The following is a 23,083-nucleotide window of genomic DNA, read 5'->3' on the forward strand; positions in this document are numbered from 1 at the left end:
AAGGGTGTCATACAAAGGGGTTATTTACAGATTGAATAAAAAAGGGTTATGTTTTATTCACGAAAAATTCACAGATAAGGATATTTATAAATAGGCCTTGAACGCACGTGATATAGAGTATATATATATAGTAACTTCATTGAGAGCATAGGCTAGTGTCAAATGTAGGTGTAGACATACATGCACACTAAGGTGGAAGCATGAGATGGACTAGACGTAGGTTGGCTAGATTTTATAGATGCATTAGGTGTAGCCATAGACCTACATAGGTGAGAGCATAAACCAAACATATGTATAATACTTATAGGTCTAGGTATAGGCGCGGACATCATGTAGCATTACTACAACATATAGACCTAGTACCAACATTTAGATTGACAAAATTATTCATGGAAAAAATTACATTGTCATTACTATAATAGCGATGTGATGAATCCATCGCTATATGCTTCCCTAATAGTGATGCAAATAGTGACAATAAAAGTAAAATTTTGACACAAATAGAAAAGGTTACAGAGGGAACAAATTTTGGGTGGCGAGGCATGCACCTCACTTGCAGCTACATAGATTGAATCTCTTACATAATTCATTTAGCAACATAACATACATCTAATGTCCAAAAATTGTATATCATGATTCACCAAAAAAAAGGAATCCATTGATTACAAAATCTAGATACAATCAAGTTGAGAACTTATTACTCAAGGAGCTTTTTCATCATTTGCCTAAGCTTGATAAGAAGACTTCAAGATTTCATGGTTGTAACACCTTGAGGTATGCATCAGTCCCATTGATCTTCTACTTAGTCCAACTTATTCCAAACTTGTTTGAGCATTTTTCAGGGAGTTTTTGGGAATTTTTAAGAGTCACATTGTGCCTCACTCCATCAGCCACATCAATAAAAGCCCCAAGATAGCTAGTGTGATTTACACTACATGACTTGGCTGTCCTAACTACCCCCATCTTCTTACAAACTCTATCTACACTAAATACATGGAAAAAAGCTCTCCTTAGGTAGGGTAAAGATTGCAAATACAACTATGAAAGGGAATACATATAGTAATAAAGCAGAACCATAATATGAAAGGTTTATAGACTATATCATCAATGTGTTGTATGATAAGCAATATTGAAAATTTCACTATGAGGATCTAAGTGCTAATGGGTGATCTTAAAATTAGTGTGAAGTAATATATCCTCATCAACATTGGCTTGAGAATTGAGGAAGAGTAGGGTGGCATCCTATGGTGAACCTCCATATAATATAACCCTTATTCAACCTGCATGAACTGAGAGAAGGAGTTAGGGTGATTTCAGAGAGATGTTATCCATGTCAAGGTTGCTTGTGTGTTTAGAGGGATTAACTTGCTTTGAAGAGGGTCTTGTTGTAATCCACATATTGGTAAATATTGTGGTGAGGCTACAAAGCTGACAATCAAGATGCTTCAGGAGCTAGAGCTATGCGAGAGAGATAAGCTTTTGCATTCCATGTCTCTATGGAGGTTAGGAGGGTCATCTTCTGTAGTGAGCCAAGCAATATAGATGGATTGTTGATTATGTCATGAGGACTAGAATAATTGTTGTAGTTTATGATTGAGTGATAAGTTGTCTCAAGACCTAGCTAGTGTGTTTTCTAGGATAATGGGGTGCCACAGAGTTACTCTTAACATATGATCTGAAGAGAAAATGTGGAGTGTGCATAATGAATGTGATCGATGAGAGACTTGAATGGATTTAGGCATTTGTGCTACCAAAAGCATGGCCATCTACTCTTTGACTTCCTTGATTTGGGCATTGGACTGAACCATTTACCCAACCACTTGATCTAACTTTGCAACAAGATCATCATGTTTGATGGAACATCTAGTCTCATGCTGACAAAATGTGGCATTTAGCATACTTTATGCACCATATTCATGTGATTCCTCTTTATCATGATGTTGCTCAGGTATTTCTTCATACCTCTCTTTGATCTGTTGCTACATATCCTCATTGGCTCTATTATTTTTGTTATTTCTAGCCATTTCTACTCACTATCAACGTGTGGTCCAAGTATACCTCCTATCATAAAAATGACTATAACACATGTAAGCAACTTGTAAATGGCTTGAAATAGTCTATAGCACTTGTAAATGGTTGAAATGTACCCTAATAAATGTCTAAGTGCCTCTTATTTTTGCAAGTACTTGTATCCTACTAATAAAGCCTAAAAGAACCTAGAAATAACATGTAATCCCTATAATCTAGTTAGCCTTGTTTGAATACTCTTCGCCTGAAATCTTCAAGTTTGTAATTCCTCCACTTGGAGTGCTTGTGTGAGGGATAAACTAGTGTACTGGGCTCCCTATACAAGCTGTAAATTACCAGGAGGAGGGAAAAGTTTTTCTTGAGTTGATTGTTTGCTTCCTTTTGGAATATTCAATAGTGAGGTAGGATCATATCTCTTTTGTCCCAGTATCTCCCTTTGCATCCAGCTTTTTTCTTAGTGGATATACACATATGGCAATAGCATTTTGCTTTATGAAAATAAATATGAAATGCATTTCTAAAATAAATTGCTCAACCTATAATGATATGAATGGATTGATCGATTATAAGAAAATTGACAAATGAGGGTTGACTGAGGGTCTTGGCATTGTAAATCAGTGGCTTACTACTTGAAATACTTATCCTTTATACTTTATTCAGTAAAACAAGAGAGTCAAATTATCAAATTAGGGTTATGTATTGAGGCAAGCAGCTGCGTCTCTCTCCCTCCCTTCCTCTCCCTCCCTTCCTCTCTCTTTTCTTCTCTCTCTCTCTCTCTCCCCCTCCCTCTTTTTCTCTCTCCCACTCCTCCTTCCTCTCTCTAGTTCTCTCTCTCTCTCTGCATCTTTTCTTCTTTTCTTTTATCTCTCCTCCCTCCCTCCCTCCCTTCCTCTATTTCTCCCTTTTTCTCATTTTTCTTTATCACTATCCCTATTCTCTTTGTCTTTTTTCTTTCTCTCTATTTTTTAATTCTCTCTCTTCCCCTCTGCTCTTATTCTCTCTATTTATATCTTTCTCTTTCTCTCTCTATTTATTTTTTTCTCTCCCTCCCTAGCCTCTCTCTCCCTCATCTCTATTTCTCTCTCCCCCCTCTCTATTTTTTCATCCTTCTCTTTATTTTCCTCTTTATTTTCTCTCCCTCTATTTGTCTCTCTGCATCCCTCCCTCCCTCTCTCCCTCTCTCTCCCTCTCTCTCTCTCTCTCTCTCTCTCTATTTTTACCCTAGGAAAGAAAAAATAGGTGGTACAAAAAATGTGCCATAACAAAGGATGTACTACATGGGTATAGTGAGATATATTCTGGAGTGATGGAGGCTTTGAAAAAGAGATGGTTTATGGGTGCAAATAGGTCATAAAGAAACTTATCTCTAGAATCAAGATGGAGTACAATTACTAGATTGTGTCGTCATTTCCATTGCTATTTCAAGCACCAATGAAAAACTCATTATGGCTAAGGTATTGGGATTTGGAGAATACAAAAGAAGTCCTTGGATTTCTAAAGTATTAGAAGTTATGATTTGATTATTATAAGCCCCAACTAAAGGGTTCACTATGTGTATCCTTATCTTTGATTTTTTCTTAAATAAAATACAAATCTTTTCTATTCAATTTGTAAACAACTCATTTATATTATTTTGTATGTAAAAATATATGAAAATGATATTGTAAAAATGCATTATTGTAAGAAGCTAGGAATAACAAATTAGTGTTAATAATATTGATATTATGCCATGTCACACTGACATTGGTATAAAAGGAGAGAAGATGTAATTTTTCACATCTTTTTTGACACAATAATACAATTACAGACTTTCTCTCCCTTCTTGCTCACAGCTTCTATGGCTTCCCCTTCTTTCTTGTCTTTCTCTCTCTAAATCTAGTCTTTCTCTCTCCTCGTCACTCTTCTTCTCTCTCTTCTTGCAGTCTTTCTCTCTCTTCTGCAGTCTTCTCTCTCCTCTTTCTCTCTCCCTAGTTCTCTCTCTGACAAGTGGTATCAGAGCTTGAGTCTTTGATCCATTCTTTTCTTCCATTTTTAGTCCCATTTTCCTATTTCAAAATCAATTTCAGACAAAAATGGTACAAGACAGTGACTAGTGGAGTGTTGCAGGACATCTACAGTTAGTAAGAGACTACATCTGGAGATATCCAAGGTCAAATATGGCGGGTAATGGCTTAAATGGCTGGACGTCATCAAATTTCATGCAAAAATGGAGGTAACTAGGGTAAAGGATGGTTAACCGGGCTTAGTTAGAGGCTAAACTACAGTTACTTTTCAAAAGAGAGCTTCTCTTCTCTCTCCTTCAAGCTTTTGGTTGAAGCTTTCATGGTGGCTGTCAAGAAATTCCCAAATACCTCTCTCTGCTGAACATTTCTCACTGTCAAAGCATGGGGCAAATGATCTTTGTTGCATGAGCTTCAGGAGGAGTACCATAGTGATGTAATGCTGCAGATTACCAGCCAGATAACAGCCCGAAATTTGCGCCGAAATTTGCGCTGAATTCCCTGCTCTTTCTCCCTACTCAGCCTGCTCCAGATCTTCAGCTCATTGACCACAGTTCTTGAAGGCTTCATCAAGCACTTGTTGACAACAATCTTCAGCCTCAGAAGCATCCTGATCAGTCATTCTCTTGCTCAAACCCTAATACACATTAGGGCAGCCATAGCCACAGACCTGGAAGCTGAAATTTCTCAAAATTTTGGACTTCCCCGACCTCCAAAGCTTCTCTAATGCTAAGTACAAGCGGGATAGACTCCAAGATTGAAGACATTGAAGAGATTTCAACCCGTGCATGACATTGGAGCTCAAATGGAAGGATTATTTTGGGGCTTTTCATCAAGGGGCTTGAATCTTTGATGTTCAAGTGTTCAAGCAAGGCTGGAGCATTGATTCTTCAAGGATTTCATCATATTGGAGCTTGTATGGACTGATTCTATGGAGATTTCAAGCTTTATGATGGATTTATGATGGATTATGAAGAACTTTTGCATCAATGGGATTGAAGTTGACATCCATCATATTCTTCAATCTTAATGGAGGTATTCCCTTTTACTAATCTCTGAAATCTCTCAATAATCCAATTGCTAATGGCTTTTCCACTTGTTGATGGGAGATTATTGATCAATTAATTCACTAGATTGATCAATAGATCAGAGATTAGTGTTAATTGTTCTTGATTCCAGCCTATTTCATTGAATTTCATTTTGATTCAAATCATTACTTCATCATAGGTATCATTTGACCAGCTTGATGCATAACCTTGACCTGTTTTGTTGAATTTCTCTCACCCGAGCTGAAATATTGTAAAAGGGTAAGTACTAGCAATCAGTGAGTCACTGAATTGCATCGGTAAGACCCTTCTCCTATCCCAATTTTTCAAAATCTCATTCAATTGCATCTCATGAAAGGCTGAATGAATATTTTAGAAATGCATATCATGCTGATTGCTTAGAACACTAGCCTCTGCCATGTTGATATTCCCACCGAGGAAAAAGATAGATGCCGGGGGAGATAGTGGGACAAAAGAGAGGTGACACTCCCTCACTATCGAAGATCCCGAAGGGGTGCAACCAACCGACCCGAGGGGAACTTTGCCCACCTCCTAGTGATTCGGAGCCCGTGTAGGGAGCCTGTCATGCCGTTTTATCCCTCACACAGGTACAGCAAGTGGAGAATTGAAGATTGAAGACTTTCCAAGGACTCAAGTACCTACAGGACCAAAACAGGGTAAAACATAGAATTTACAGGTCACTTATAGGGTATTTACAGGTGGTTACAGGTACACCATTTATTACTAAAGCATAGATGCAGGTACTACAGGGTACCCACAGGTCCTACATACACTTTTGCAGGGTTTGGTATCCATTTGGGGTTACTATCTTGCATTACGGGGTCAAAACAGGGCACTTACAGGTCTAGACAAGGTGCAGGACTGGACAGTTCAGACTCTGAAATTCAGCTACAGAATTTTATGTTCTAAACTTGTTATAGCGTGCTATAACTCATCTTGAAGAGGGAATTCTTAGCTTTGATTCGCACAAAAAAGATCTGAAATCGGAGCTTCCTAGCCAAAGTTATAGCCATTTTTATGACAGGGGGTACTGCAGGACTGCACTAATATGGCAGGACATAAAGGCAAAAATAAGGTCCAGGAGGATTATGCTCAGCAAATCAGGGATTCCATGATGGATAGCACACTTCAAGAGAACCCTGAAGAGCTTCAACAACAAGGAGAAGTCAGTATACTCAATAATACTTTGTGTGCCCATGAACAAAGACATAGGGAACGATATGAGGCCATCTTGTCAAGAATGGAGCAGATGGTTCTATCTACTGATCAAACCAAGGCTTCTATTGATAAGTTGGTAGAATCCAATGAACAACTCATGGTACAAATCTCTAAATTCATGCAGTTGCAAATGGCATCAAGAGAAGTTAATGAGAAGGCTTGTTCAAACAATGGCCCTTTAGTCCCACTTCAGCCATCTAACCAAAATGGTCATGGAAATGGGATTATTGGAAGAAGAGGCATTCCAAATAGTCAGTACGAAGTAGGAGAAGCTTCATAGAGGCATAATGACTATTTGGGCAGTTTGAACGGAGCCAATACTCAAGCTTTTGGACTGCATACTCAAAATTCTAGGGGTACTCTACCAACAGGAAGATTACATAGTAATTCTTAGCCACCTGTTGGAAGATTTTAGTCTCAATTTGGAGGCTCTGTACTTGGTAATCCTGATCAGCCAATTTTGGGACAGCAACCCTTTCATGAAAGGGAGTTTAAGGACAAAATTGTTATAGCCAAATTTAATGGCCAATAATCTTCACCATCAGACTTAGAGGAATGGACCTCTAAGATGGAGTTCTACTTTGATATATACCCTAAAACTGATGATATGAAGATTCACTTTGCTTCCTTGCATCTAGAAGGATTTTCCCATACTTGGTGGAGGTATATCAAGAAAAAGAATATACTTGTAGAGAATTGGGAAGCTTTCAAGGCACTTACGTGACTGAAGTCTTTGTTTCGCCTCTTGAGAAAGAGAAGTTAGCACGGAGATGGTATGGTTTGGAACAAAGGGGCCTAAGTGTAAGAGAGTATACAAACCAATTCCTCAACTTGACCATGTATGTGGAAAGCATCAGTGATGAGGCTAAGCTTCACAAGTTTATGTATGGTTTGGAGCCATCTTTGTCAGCTAATGTTATGGCAAAAAATCCTACTTCACTTTTCAAGGCTATTGAGCTTGCGGAGCGCTATGGAAGAAAGTATAGGAAAGAATCTTCATTTCAACCTAGTTATGGACAGCCAATGACTGTTTTAAAGCAGGGACAAGTTGGTAACACTTATGGCAGCAATCATGTGCCTAATGGGAGCTTACGGGTACCAACTTATCCTCCATTTAATGCTTCTAGGCCTCAAAGTAATTTCAGGATAGCAAACAGTCCAAAAGTTGAATTCAAACAGGGGGACAACAAGCCTAAGTCCATTTCAGCTAATACAAATCCCAAATCTATTCCCATGGATCTTTACAAAGAAAGGAAGGACAAGGGCTTATGTTTCAAGTGTGGAGAAAAGTATACACCTGATCATGCTTCAAAGTGTGTATACAAAAATGTCAAGCCTAAGCTTCAGAGTATGCTAGTTTTTGAGGACTTTGAAGATGACATAGATGAAGCTAATGTAGTGGCAATTAATGCTGAAAATGAAGATCTTGAGGAGGAAGTTGGACAGGAGTACTTTTATGATCCAGCCGACTCTTTTCCTTTTGATCCAGGTGGAAATGTTCCGTTTGACCCTGGTGGATCTTGTGATGAGTTGCTTGCTGCCACTAATTATTCTATCTCTATGGATTCTTGGACGGGATCTAAGAGCCCTAATACACTTCGTATAAAGGGAAGCATATGTGAAAACCCAGTGTTCATCCTGATACAGTGGTAGTACTCATAGTTTTGTCAATAAGTCCATCATGGACAAGTTAAATTGTGTTCCCACAGACTTACAGCAGCCCATTAGAGTACAAGTGGCTAATGGTGAAGAAGAAATCAGCACACAGATTTGCCCACAAGTTTCTTTGCAGTTGGCTGAAAATTTTGAAGCCAAAGTAAACTTGATCACTCTGGAAATGGGCCCCATAGATATTGTACTTGGTTGTGATTGGTTGATGACATTAGGCACGATCGCTATGGATTTCTCACAGTTATATATAGAGTTTATCTCCAATGGACAGCTTATCCATTTACATGGAATTCCTAGTAGATCTGATTTTCAGCTTATCACCATTCAACAACTCAAAAGAGAGTACAAGAAGCGCTCACAAATATTTGTTTTGCATTTGAACAAAGAAACACAGGATCAGCCCAATAATTCAGCAAACCATCCAGCCTTGACAGCTCTTCTTGAGGAGTATAGAGATTTGTTTGAAGTACCTACTTCATTGCCTCCTAAGAGAGCAGTGGATCACCCCATTGATTTGGAGCCCAACTCAAAGACAATCAATAAGCCACCTTACAGAATATCAAAGTGTGAACGAGAGGAAGTAGCCAAGCAAATCAAAGAACTTCTTGAAATGGGATTCATTGAACCAAGTTCTTCACCTTACGCATCTCCAGTCCTGTTAGTCAAAAAGAAAGATGGATCTTTCAGAATGTGCATTGACTATAGGGATCTCAATAAGATAACAGTGAAGAACAGATATCCAATACCCAGGATTGATGATTTTCTTGATGAGCTTAAGGGGGCTCGATTCTTCACAAAGATTAATTTGAGATCAGGGTATCATCAGATTCGCATGCGAGAGGGTGATGAAGTCAAGACTGCTTTTAGGACTAATCGTGGGCTCTATCATTTCTTGGTGATGCCATTTGGGCTTACAAATGCTCCAGCTACCTTTCAAAGCCTGATGAATAAGATCTTGCAACCTTTCCTCTTTCAGTTTGTCTTGGTGTTCTTTGATGACATTTTGATCTATAGCAAGACTTTACAGGATCACTTGGCACATATGAGGAGGGTTTTTGATATATTGAGACATCATAGGGTTTTTGCTAAGGAGAAGAAGACTTGCTCTTTCATGCAGACTGAAGTGGAATACTTGGGACATATAGTCACTGAAAAAGGAATACAGACTAATCCCAAGAAGGTGCAATGCATAAGAGATTGGCCAACACCTACTACTACTACCTCTCTTAGAGGATTCCTTGGTCTATCTTCATTCTATCGCTGATTTATAAAGCATTATGCGGCAATTGCATCTCCTTTGACTGACAGGTTGAAAAAGGAGGCTTTCTTTTGGGATGCTCTTGCAGATAGCAGCTTCAACCAGTTAAAGGAACTCCTTACTTCTGCTCCTATCTTAGTATGCCTGGATTTCTCCAAAGAGTTTACTATACAATGCGATGCCAGTGGCCGTGGCATTGGGGCTGTTTTGCTTCAGGAGCATGGAGTAATTGCATTTGAGAGCCGTAAGCTTACAGATAAGGAGATGGCCATGAATGTTTACGACCAGGAGATGTTGGCTATCCTGCATGCAATCAAGAAGTGGCACCATTACTTATATGGCAGCCGATTCAGAGTACATAGTGATCACCGGGTACTCAAGTATTTCCTTACTCAGTCATATCTCACTCCAAAGCAACGTCGCTGGGTAGCTACATTATAGAATTATGATTTTGACATCACTCATACAAGGGATAAAGATAATATAGTGGCTGATTCTCTTTCTCATATGTGGGCCTGCAAAGTGTCAGCTATGACAGAATTACATAATGACTGGATTGAAGAACTACAGGAGGCCTATCTTTTAGATGAGGAATTCAGCCAAATCTTTCAGAAATTACCGCATGGTCTTATGGAAGAAAACTCGCATTACCAGCTTAAAAATGGTCTTATTTGGTGGAAAGGCAAGATTGTTATTCCCTCTACTTCTTCTTTTAAGCGAAAAATTATGAAGGAGTTACATTCTTCGCCTTTAGCTAGACACTTGGGAGTTTTCAAGACTTATGACAGGATCAACAAAAGCTTTTATTGGAAAGGACTGTGGAAAGATGTCAAGGACTTTGTTATGAAGTGTATGCCTCGTCAGCAAAATAAGGATAGCACCCATAAGCAAGGAGGTTTGTTACAGCCATTGCCTATTCCAACGGGTAAATGGTCTCATATTACTATGGATTTCATTACTGGCTTACCTACTACTAAGAAGGGGTGGAATAGTATTTATGTGGCGATTGACAAACTCACCAAAGCAGCTCATTTTATCCCAACAAAGATTCAGTTTACTGCTTCTCAAGTGGCCAATCCGTTTATAGAGCATATTTTTAGACTACATGGATTACCGCAGGTGATTGTTCATGATAGGGACTCAAAGTTTATGAGTAACTTTTGGCAGGAGGTATTTACATCTATGGGCACTAAATTGGCTCCATCTACGGCTTATCATCCTCAAACTGATGGACAGATAGAGAGAGTTAATAAATGGTTGGAGACTTATCTTTGCCATTTTTGCTATGATGTCCAAACGTCATCGAATTCTTGGTTACACCTGGCTGAGTTTGCTTACAATAATTCCACTCATGCGAGCATAGGAGTTTCACCCTTTGAGGCTTTGTATGGTTACAAGGTGCCCTTACCCATAGTCATCTTTAATGAAAAGATCAATCCTCATGGGAAGGAGGAATTGGAAAGAATGCAGACCCTTCTTCAGCAATGTAAGGTGAATCTAAGGAAGGCTCAAGATCAAAAGAAGATGTATGCTGGTGAGAAGAGGAGGCCTTTAGAGTTCCAAGAAGGAGAGCTGGTTTTGTTGAAGGTGCCCAAATCCAAGTACTCTACGTTAAAAGATGGATCCAGTAATAAGTTTGCCCACAGGTTTTATGGCCCTTACAGGATCCTTAAGCGAATTGGAGATTTGGCATATAAACTAGAGCTTCCCTCTTCTACAAAGATTCATAACATCTTCCATGTTAGTCAGCTCAAGCCCTATTATTGTGATCCAGTGGATATAGTTGATTAGGTGCCACCCATTGATGAAGATGGTCTTGTTCAGTACATCCCAGAGGCTGTTATAGGTCAGTGTGAAAAGAAGCTTCGATCATGTTCTATTGTGGAATATTTGATCAAATGGAGAGATTTACCATCTGAAGAGGCTTCTTGGAGACCTCATTCTATATTGGATGAGTATCCATACTTGAGGGAGACATTGGTGGCTGAAGCCTATTGCTTATGGAGCTAGTAATGATGCAGACTGGTTCAGGACAGCACGTTGTTTTAGAACAGTTTTTATCGTACCTAATTTTCAGAATTAAGCTATCTATATGGGCTTAAAGTACTCTTCAAGAGCTTCGTTTTGATATATGGTACATCTCATTTGGACACTTCTATCAAAAGTTATGGCAGATTTGGTCCAGCCAGGGACTGTTTACTCAGCAAGCTGTCTACTTTGTTCTGGGATTATTTGTTGAAGACTTTATGGATCCATTTGCTTCTGAAGTATTTCAAATCATGTATATAGCTGGGGCTTACTTCCGTTCTTCAAATTCAGCTCATGTAGTGGTCATTTTTCATTCATTTCCCATTTGTAAAGCTGTAAAACAGAGTAATACTCTATTCTATCCATCTTCTTTCTAGTTGTTTCTAGGTTTGTTTTTTAGGACAAAAACTTTTGGGAAGGGATGGATTGTAAGAAGCTGGGAATAACAAATTAGTGGTAATAATATTGATATTATGCCATGTCACACTAACATTGGTATAAAAGGAGAGAAGATGTAAATTTTCACATCTTTTTTGACACAATAATACAATTACAGACTTTCTCTCTCTTCTTGCTCTCAGCTTCTATGGCTTCCCCTTCTTTCCTATCTTTCTCTCTCTAAATCTAGTCTTTCTCTCTCCTCGTCACTCTTCTTCTCTCTCTTCCTACAGTCTTTCTCTCTCTTCTGCAGTCTTCTCTCTCCTCTTTCTCTCTCCCTAGTTCTCTCTCTAACAATTATTTTGAACCCAAGTGATGCATACATATATTCATGACTAACCTCCCCAAAAAGCTCAAGGGATCTACCTTATAGAACATTTAAGATATTATGTGAGTTCAAAAGAAAGGGCATGATATTTAGTAAAAAAAAAAGTGATTTTTAAATTTTAATTTGAAGAAATATCTATAAGTTTAATAAAGTAAAAGTGGTCATATCTCAGCTATGGATGTGGAGGGGAAAGTGTGTTGCTTCTATGTATCAAAGAGAGGAGTGTTGTTGTCCATGCCATCTTCATCATGAGTTGTGGTAGGCCTACACTGATGGATCTACTACTCGAATATTGAATATAATGCATGGTACATAGATACTGCTTTTAATTGTAAAAAGAAAGTTCTCAATGCTTTGCACTACAATAAAGTGGGTGCAATTATTGCATGGCTTCATGATTAACAACGAGTGGAGGGGTTGACTAATTTTGGGGAGCCCCATGATTTTCTTTTTGGGAAAAAGTATTAGGTGTATGGAGGACTTCGATTATCTCTATGGTGGGGGGAGAGAGAAAAGAGTAGATACCACATTGACAATTGCTTTTGGAGCGTGCAGCTTGGCAAGGTGAGTGCATGGATATGGGGACTACGTTTGCATGAGAGGAGCAAATTCTTATGATATAAGGAAGCATGAAGTCACGATGGAGGTAGAGCTGAGGAAGCTGATGCTAATGAGTAGCATTACAAGGAGCATATCTGTGATGAGAGAGCCACTTTAAGTGGAGTGAACCATATTGTTGAAGATGATCACCATGCTTGTGGGGCTTTTAGAAGTCCGTTCTTCTCAACGGTGAGTAGTAGAGGTGGTACTATTGCCAAAGTGGAAGACAGAAGAATGATTTTGTGTTTTGAAGACAACAAATGGAGTACTGAGAAGAGGCCTGCAATGAGCTAAAGACTTCAGTTAGACGTGGCAACACTCATCATGCTACCTAATATTATTAAAGCTATGGTGGAAGCTTAATCGAGAAGGCTACGATTATCATCTTGAGAGGCTAAAGATTGTAGAGACTGCATAGACTGCAATCATCAATTCCTGCTATCCTTAGAGTGAGTGGATAGAAATCCGGCGCTCATTCTATCCTTAGAGGAAGGATGTGTCATTAATTTACCTATTGTTACAAAATGGGATAGCCACTATTTCTGATTTCGAAATACGTATGTCATAAGGTGCAATTTCGTGAATAAGTCCTAGGTCTTATTATTTTATAATAAATTTTGGTTGAAAATGGTTGGAAATGATTGTATTTGGTTGCCAATGTTCTGATTTATCGATTATATTGAAGTAATCAATAGAAATTATTCGTATAATAATTTTATGCTAGACACGTAAAACTTGCGACTATGCAGTTTAAGGGAAATTATGTATTTTTGGGGTTTTGTCATGTGTATGTTGTTCCTATGGGTTGAAATATGATAATAAAATTATTCTCAGTAATATCAATCAATCAAAACTTATGTTTGTGAATGTATGGTAGAACTAAAGCATGCGTTTTAGCCTCAGTTAAGTCTTATCTTATGCCAAAGTGGGTTTTTATTGCTTTTCTAAAAGAAAAATACATGGCAAATATGCCTTAAATCTACCAACAAATACATAACATTCAATGATAGGAAGAAGGGGGTTATTGAGTGTTTAAAATAAGTTGAACTTTCATGTTTTATGATGCATGGCATGTAGGGTATGTTGTTGTCTAAAATTAAAAGGGTCTAGTAGTATGAGAATGCTCAGTACTAGTCCTAAGCAACGCAACAATCACGGATGATGAAAAAAGCATTAAAAAAACTATTTTTGCACTTTTGTGATGCTGATTGTTAATGAATAAACTTGTTTGAGCATGGTAGTCATACACAATTGCATTGCACGACCATATGGTATCATCTTAGATGCATACAAACTATTTGTAAGAGCAATAACCTATATTAAGAGTGTGAGGTACCCTAAGCTGTAGGGTTAGAGATTCAGTTCCTTCAAGAATATTCTATGAAGTCTATCGATTATCTCCTGGATTGATTCAATCAAAAGAATGGAGCTTGTTTCGAATGTGTTTTATGTGTTTAACACATCGCATCTTGGGGCCAATCCTCGAGGTATAGGAGAGCTGTAGTGCAGCCACGATAATTGGCCAAGGGGTGCTCCCTTTGTGTGTGCTTACATAGTGTATAACACCAATATGTTTAGGGACTCCCTCTAAGAAGTGTGGAGAAGGATATCCATTGAACTACAAAATCCTACAAATGTAAAAGTTCTGTATTCAAGGTTAGGGTACTATATCCCTTAGACGCTCCTGGTTGCAAGGACATGTGGGGTTGTTTCAGATGAGTAGTAGTGGCTGGACTGGTGCCATAGAGCCAATGTAGGGCCCGTTTTAAGTCCCAATAGGTGGTACATTTAACGGGAGTTGCTAATAAGTGGCAGTTTTTGAATCTCAGTCAATAGGGACCAATTTATTAGTTATGCCAAAAGGAAATGAGATAGATTCAAAAGACCATCAAGTCAAGCTTCAAAAGCAAGAAACAGCCAAATGAGCTAGATGAGAGGCCCAGATTATTAGAAGATATTCTCCTCAAAGGAGTGTTTTGATATCCCTATAAGGGAGGGGTTAGTAATCCTAGCCCTACGCATAGTCCATTAGGAGAAGGAAGTTCTGGTACTTCTCCTCTTCCAGTTACTCAGGCCACTTCGAGTGGAGTAATAGTTCCCATCATTGAAACTTCTTCAGTAAATCCAGTTGTCATTGTGGCGCAACCCATTGCAATCCTTAGAGGAATGCTAGACTTGGCAGTTGCCGTAGGATTTTCTCTACCCATCTTTAATGGATTAGCAGAGGAAGATGCTGTGGAACTTCATATCAATGAATTCCAAAAGTTAATGTTTAAGTATCGAATTCAAGATGAATGATACTTGATGATGTTCTTTAGTATGACTCTAAAAGGACGAGCTTCAGTATGGTATCATAGCCTAGAGGCTAGAACCATAACTTCGATTGACTTCTTCTTTGTGGCATTTTGAAGAGAGTTTTCCCTTGAAAGGGAAGGTCAGTAGGTATTGGCTACGTGTTCTCAATGTAAGACATCAAGAACATCATGAGAATATTCATGGGTATGCCAAGAAACTAAAGGAAGTATTTCATAAGTTACATTCATATTCTAGCTACTGCTGCTACTCAATTGCAATACTTTCTGAATAGGATGAACTTTATCATTCAAGTGTAGCTGAGCGGTGTTGCTCTTGTTGATATTGATACGGTTATTACAAGATTAGAGGAGGTAGAATCATGATTACAAGTAGCGTACACCTCTATGGCAAACTGGAATCTGAGTCTAGGTGTTGGAAATACTTTGGTATTGATGAATGGAGGTCAAGTGATGCCCATGAGTACTCCTAATGGGAGACAAAGCATGATTCAAAATGTGCCCATGTTGTTGGCCCCTCCCAGTGTGACCATGCCTATGGCTAGTCAGATGGCTCTACCAAATGTTAAAAGCCAAATGATAACTCCTACCATTGTTCCACGAAATTAGCATCCGATTCCTAGTCAAGTGGTTAGGCCAATGGAATGACAAGTAGATAATTGTAGCTATGAGTCAAGTATTTCAAATATCCTTGGTGAAGTTAAGGATATGATGAAGCACTATATTGACATTATCACTGAACAATATAGACAAATAGCTATTGAAGTCAATTTCCTTAAGAAGCAGTAGCATTTCATAGGGAGTCGACACCCTGAAGAGGGTATCCCCTCAAGATTTAGCTGTAACTGATGTGGTGGCCAACATTTCCCTAGAAATTGTCCAAACATTAAATGTGACATATGCAGGAAGTCCAACAACTTAGCTAGTACCTATTGGTGCAAGATTAGCTTTCTCTAGCACAAGGAAGTAAACAGCTAGGTCAGGTTAACCATCGAGCACAAGGAAATAATCTCCACCAAGATGAGGGGCAGATTCAAATACTGCAAAGAGGGAAAGATATAGTAGAGTAGTTGCCTAGTTAGTCTTATAGAAGCTATTTGTGTCATGGCACTGAAGCTTCTAATCTGCGGGTCATTATGAGAGGTCAAAAGGGTAAAAAAACCGATAAAAACAAGGTAAAACTTGTCAAGGGAAATCCCAAGCAAGATAATAAGGGAACACAAGTCCTTAATCCCGATATGAAAGGTGGACCTCTAAAAGTTGTTGATGGTAAAGTTGACCCCAAGAAGGATGAATAATTGCCAAAAAAAGAAGGCGAAAGCCAAGAAAGAGGCACCAAAGGCTATTCAAAGACCAACGGAGAGAATGGTTTGGGGAGAAAATCGAGTTCTTGGTAGCTATCATGAATTTGATCTAGCAAGTTCTCTTTGCAAAGCTAAGCCAAATGTTAACCTTTTATAGTTAATTAAGTTGTCTCCAAGAGTGCATAAAGAGTTTAAGAAGATTCTATGCACTGGGTATATAATTGAGCCCTTGGGGGGAATAGCACAAGTAGGAGATGATTGATTCGAGAGTGCTGAAAAGCATTGTCCAAGGGTAGTAGCATACATTGATGGAATACTAGTGGATCATGTCATTGTAGATACGAGATCCTCCATCAACATTATGAGTTCCGAATTGATGGAGAGGCTAGGGTTAGAAATAAAAAAATATGCCTCCATGATTCTCCGAATGACTGATGAGAGTTTAAGAAAACCTGAAGGTTGCATTACTAAAGCCCATGCAACTATCGCTAATGTGGAATGTGTTATAGATTTTAGGGTCATTAGCTTTGTAGGATGGCATAGTTATCAAGTACTATTAGGTAGGCCATGGATCTTACAAGCAGATTGTTAGGTTGATATACCCGTTGGTGGGTTGATCTTTGGCAAAGGTGTTAAACGTGAAGTAGTAGATGCCTATCTTTAATCTCCTCAAAGTGAGAGAACTCATTTATCCTCGTCACAGTTAGACACATTAGATGCTCCATCTGCTAATGAGTCATCATCAAGCAATGAATCCAATGAGGGGTCCACTATAGAGAATATCTATCAAGTAACCTTGAATGAGCCAATAGAGGCTCAGGAGAGGATAAGAGACATGGACGTAATTGAGCTAGACCTTGGTATGATAATGATGCATGGCCAATTAAATTAGGGTCCATGCTCAGTTGCAAAGAAAGAAAGGACTATGTGTTCTAGATTTAAGAATTTCATGAGATCTTTGCTTAGATTTATAATGAGAGCTGAGAGGCATTCATCTAGCATGGCTATTCATACCACATTCCCTTAAAGAAAGGTAGCTGTTGTTAACCCTCAAACGAACGAAGGTGGAAAATCTGGAAAAGCTAAAGCAGAAGACAAAGACAAAGGCCAAGGCAAAGAGAAACGGAAGACAAAGACGCACAAGGAGAAGAGTCCTACATGAGAGAGAAAGGCGCGCAAGGAAAAGCGCAAGTCAAAACTTTTGTAAAAGAGCGCAAGCGCATCATGGTTTAATTCAAGGAGCGCCAGGCTCTCACCCGTGCAATTTGTAAATGTAGATGGGCAGTGGAAAGGAAGCTAGGAAGATAGAAGGACAATGGGAAAAAGGGCCTAGGCTATGGCCGGACATGTAAAAAAGGGGATGACCGCCCAAAAAGGGATTTAGGGTTTTGTATATAAAGTTGAAAAGTGAATGAGAAGCTCATTCTTGTGTGTGGCCAAAAGTAGCTCTCCTCTTCTTCTTCTTCTTCTTGTTCTTGCTTGCTTGAGCTTGTGCTTGAAAGAGGGAGTGTGAGAGTGTGAGGGAGTGAGTGTGTGAGGGTGAGGGACCGAGGAGGAGAAGCTCTCCATCGTCTCCTCTCTTCTTCTCTTCTCTTCTCTTCTCTTGTCTTGCTTGCGGCAATGGAGCTTGGAGTGTGGAGCTTGAGGATGGAGCTTGCACTTGGATCGTGGAGCTACCGGAGTGTGCGGGAGAGGAGGTAACTCGAACAGCATCAAGGTAAGCTCACTACACTCGTAGATATGGATGGCGCGTCAGCTATGTGAGAGGTAGCCATTAGTGCTCGGCTTGGAACGCTTGAAACAATAAGTGGTCCGAGGGTCTTGGCGGTTGAGCGAAAGCTCCCACATTTTGGTTCCGTTGCCAGGACCAACGGATTCAAGCCTTGAGCGCTTGCGCACTTCAAATCGAGCATTGGACTAGGGTTTTCCCCGAACCGGTGCTTGAGGTAGATAGGTAGGAAGCGAGGGAGTTTGAAGAGGTATTCGATCTCCTTAGTAAGTAGGTTTTTGGTTTTTTGGATTTGGGAAAGCTTGTTGGAGTAGTGTAGGTGATTGCTTTGTGATTTGTATGCATTTAAGGTAGGAAAAAAATAAAGAAAAAGAAGCAAACAGTAGGGTTTTCTGTTGTGGTATGACAGGCTGAATAGGAAAATAGGGGCACAGATCCTTGGAGTGCCACTCGATTCGAGCACCATAGTGATTCCAGGCATGTCTGGCACTTCCTGGTAGTGTTTTGTACCTATCTGGAAGGCGCTGGCCGATTCAGTGTAGTAGACGTCAGTCTAGAGGCATCGCGTGCAACTCGCGGGCCGTCGGCCGCGTCGTCAGACTAGGCCGTCCGAGTCCCAGAATCGGACCACTCAGAATCGGACCAGTCCCAGAATCGGACCGTCCGACTACTAGAGTCGGACCAGACCTGTTCGATTCCCAGAATCGGACAATCCGATCGGACGTGCCACATGGCACTCGGACCACTCAGATTTGGACCAACCCGTCCAACTCGGACACTGGACCAGTCCGGACTCGGACCAGCCAGAATCGAACCACCCTGTCTAGTCCGATTCCCAGAATCGGACCACTTTGAAAATTGGACCATTTTTTTATCTGACTCCTAGAATCGGACGTGACCAAAATTGGACCCCTGGTCCGATCGAACCAACCCAAAATCGGACGTCCGATTCTGATAATCGGACTCCTGAAAATCGGACATCTTAGAACCAAAAACTGTCAAAATCGGACAGGTATCCAGAACACAAATTCTGACGCATCTAGACCCCGAAATTGACCCCAAAGACCACGTAGAGCTAGAGGCACATCACAGATCCATCACTGGGCTGAAACTTAGAGCAAGCAGTTCAAAATTTGGCTATAAACGGTCCTCCACATTGCACATGGTGTTTATTGTAACAGGCCCTCCCCCAAGTAGATTGGAGGGAAAACGCGCGCCGTGACAGGCCCTCGAAATTGGACCCTAGTGAAGTAATGGCTCTACATGAGCATGGATTCTCACTTGCAAAAGAGCAGCCAAAAGCCCATACCCGAACAGAGAGAAACAGAGACCCTAGGACCTCAACGGGCCAATCTAGCCATCCAGGACAAAAAGGCCACACCACAAGAACACATATACATTGTGTTCAAGCTGCGTCTAGTCAAAGCAGAATGCAACAACATCAAGCTACAATAGCGAGAATGACTAGATATGACAATCCTGACGAGAGATGTACCTTGAGCAACACCGCACGGATGACCCAAGACATTGGTGGAGAATCCACGTCTGGTCATGCATGTAGGGACTCAAGGGCATCTATCAGAAGGCTTAAATTTACAAGCCAAGACCCGGAAGATGAAGACATAGTACCACCTGCTTATCTTAGGGTCAAACTCACCGCTAAAAGAGAGCATACTATCAATGCTCTGATTGATGAAGGAGCGGATCTCAATATCTTGACCTATGAATCATGGACCCTGCTAGGCCAACCAGAGCTCACACTGACTAGGGCAACTCTTAGCCCTTATGGGGGACACCCACAAGCACTCATAGGGAAGTACAAAATCCTTGTGACAATTGAAACGGAAAGCTTGTCTATCCTATTTCATGTTCCTCCAAATAGTGCTAGCTACCGGAAAGAAACCCTCCTTGGTAGACCCTTCAAAAGGGCGACCAAGTGTGAGGCCGACTATGTAGCACAGAGGATACACCTGACACTACTAGGTGTGAGGATAGTCACAACCTTTAGCAAGGGTGACCTCATCAAACCTCGAGGGAAAGGCAAGCAAGGTGCTGACATAACAGTCAAGCCTACAAATGAGGGCAAGGACTTGTTGGAAGAGTTGATACAAGCACAAGTCGAATGAAGAGAACCAGTGAGTGAGGCCATACTTGAAACAAAAAGGTCAGGAGACAAGGCCAGGGATAGGGTTTGGACTTACAAATATCATAGAAGACCACAAAAGAAGCCCAAGCCTTATAGGCGAAGGCATCGATGGGGAGCTAGCACAACACCACGATGGATATCCAAAGCATTGCTATGTGCTCAAGGGTATTATGAAGGCAACCGATGGATTTGGGTACCAAAACCCCCTGTTGAACCTCCCTGGTCGACTGAAGGCCAGGTCGTATCAAGAGCAAAGAAGCATAGGAGGAGATCTAAACGGAAAACCAAGCCTCGAGTCAACAACAGTGGAGTGACCGAGCCCCTCATGGTCGAAATTAAGAAACCAAACGGGACCAATCAGAGGGTAGATCTTCAGCCTAGTGTGCTTGACAAGCAGACATCAGATGTAATAGTTGAGGATGCGCAAAAGCCACTAGTTCCCAAGGAGCCTTTGATCCCCCAAGAGGATAGCAGGCATCATAGGCACAACATTGCTCATGGCAAGGTTAAATGCTTAACAAAGCAAATAGCAAAATCATCTAACAACCACGAGCAAATCGCCCAGCCAGAGTCAAAACCACTTAGGAGTCCCAAGTCTCCTACACCCTCTTCCCCTAAACGGACACAGGAAGCACAACAAGCATCAAGTGCGGCTACTCGATCCCAATCTCTACCTACATCAGAGCTTCCAAATGTCCAAGAGGCAAGACACAACACCACCCTTAGCTCTCAACCTAAGGATGTGCCTGTGCAATCCACCGTGGCTAGATCAATGGATACTCGATCTACACAAGTGAATGCTCTAAGGGAAAGAAAAGACATGACCACTTCCAATTGCTCTAAGGACTTGACACCGCAATCCACCAATAGTAGCAAGTCCATTGAACTAGCTGCTACTACTTCAAATCAAGGATCACAGCAGTCACAGCCCTTGGCCGTGACAAGACCCCTTGCGGAACGTGTCCTTAGTAGTTTACCTATGGAGGAGGTGTCGCAACCAACTTCCTCGACAACTCCAGCACTTTCAAAGTGCCTAAATCCTAGGCTGGAGGAGTTAAACACAAGGGAGTTGGCTGAAGAGCTAGACTCTCCGAAAAGGGAGGTAGTTGTGCTCTCACAACCTAGAGAGGCTATTCAGCAGGCCATGGCCATGTCCCATAAGGACACACTAGAGAAAGAGAATGCTGAGGCCTAGCCAAGCACATCAACGGCCGATGTAGCCCAGGGTCTTGAGACGTTAGATGCACTTGCGCTGACCAAGAAAAACAGGAGGAAACATCGAAAACAACAACAGTTGCAGGTGGTTGTGGACCCCAAGAACATTGAGACCAAGAGCGCCGGAGAGCCGATGAATAAAGCATCGAGTCCATCCACCAATGAGCCCACTAATGCCTCTCCTAATAGCGGTGAAACCTCAGACACATCCGTGTGCTCTGAAGAACCAAAGCAATCGTTGCCATCAACGGCTTCTTTCAACACTCAATCCACTGACAATAGAACCCACATCAACCAATCAAGAGTGGATACAACACGGTCACAACAAGGTGACGAACTCACACTAGTCACATCCAAGAAGAACCATAACGCAACAACGAAGCCTCTAGAGAAACATGGAAACCCTAAGGGCATGAGCAATCCCAACGTTGACCAATCTTGCTCATCTAGGCCTGAGCCCCCAGCTATGCTAAAGCCCAGGCAAACTCCTAGAACCTTGCATGAGATAGCAACCAAGCAAGCCCTCGTTGAACATAGAAGTGTCACAGAATGCTTAACTGAGTTGGACGCTAAGCTCAAAGTGGTCGCACGTGTCTACGTCCTTGCAGACATGGGCACAATCCCCAAGGAGAAGCTTGGAGATTACTTGTCCTTCCCTTTATCTTGGGAAGAGCAGGAACATCTTAACGAGCACTATGACAGGCTCCTGTATGAACGCATGCGACTCATCTCTGACGAGGAGGCTGACGAACTACGCTTAACCGTCACGTTCAATGAAGTGCTCTGCCGACCGAACCTTGTAGACATAGAGCAACTAAAGCGATTCTCAGAGGGCCAAAGTCAATTTGAGCAGTGTTGGTGTGAAAACTGCATTGCAATGGCCGAACTAGGAGCTCAGATCATGACAGTCTCAGAGGAGCGATTGGCCAAATGGTGGTCTCAAAGAGACCCAACCTATGTGGCACCAACTTCCCTACGAGTGCTGACTGCCATTCGAGGTAGGGACTTGGTTGAACCTAGCCAAGAAAACTCTCTGTTTGATAAGGTTCTCACTGAGGAGGAGTTACATGTTGCCAGTAGACTCAGACAAGGGTCCATGCTACTCGATGTGGCAAAATATCTATTAGTACTAAGTAAGTTTCCACGAGTGCTGGATGCGTGTGCCACGCTCCAGTACAACCCCGAGTTCTACAATTGGTTCTTATCCTCGTGAAGTGACATTATGTATATAAATAAACACTGATTCTTGTGTCACCTTGTATAAACAATGTCAACACACACAAGCAATGATAGTCAAGCGCATGGATAAGAATTGGGTCTGACAGGCTAAGCTCCTCAAGTCCTCCTCTCATCACACATTTAAAAGCCGTGTGACCATCCCCACCTCCAAGTGAAGGGCATGCAACCCACATTACCGCCATAGGAAGCCTTGACCAACAACAATGATGTTGTAGACAGGGTGCAGTCCCTTTCTATACACCTTCTTCCCTTTTTGGTCTATCCTCCCGAGGATGTGCCCTATCCCACTCCATGACAACCAGTCCACACAACTTAGCATAAGCCAATATCTGCTAATGGCGGGAGGCAAAATGAACATCATCATGGGGGCCATCCCTTTACGACAAACACTGCATGCCTCACCCCTTCCCTTCTTGTCATATGCACTTGATAAACCACACTAAAATCCCTTCCATACGAACAACTGTATCCTATATCAAGGTCTAACCCTTGGTTCACACCT

This window comes from Lygodium microphyllum, chromosome 13 (genome assembly GCF_053477565.2).
Source record: "Lygodium microphyllum isolate KBCC chromosome 13, Lygodium_microphyllum_v1.1.10, whole genome shotgun sequence".
Lineage (NCBI taxonomy): Eukaryota > Viridiplantae > Streptophyta > Polypodiopsida > Schizaeales > Lygodiaceae > Lygodium > Lygodium microphyllum.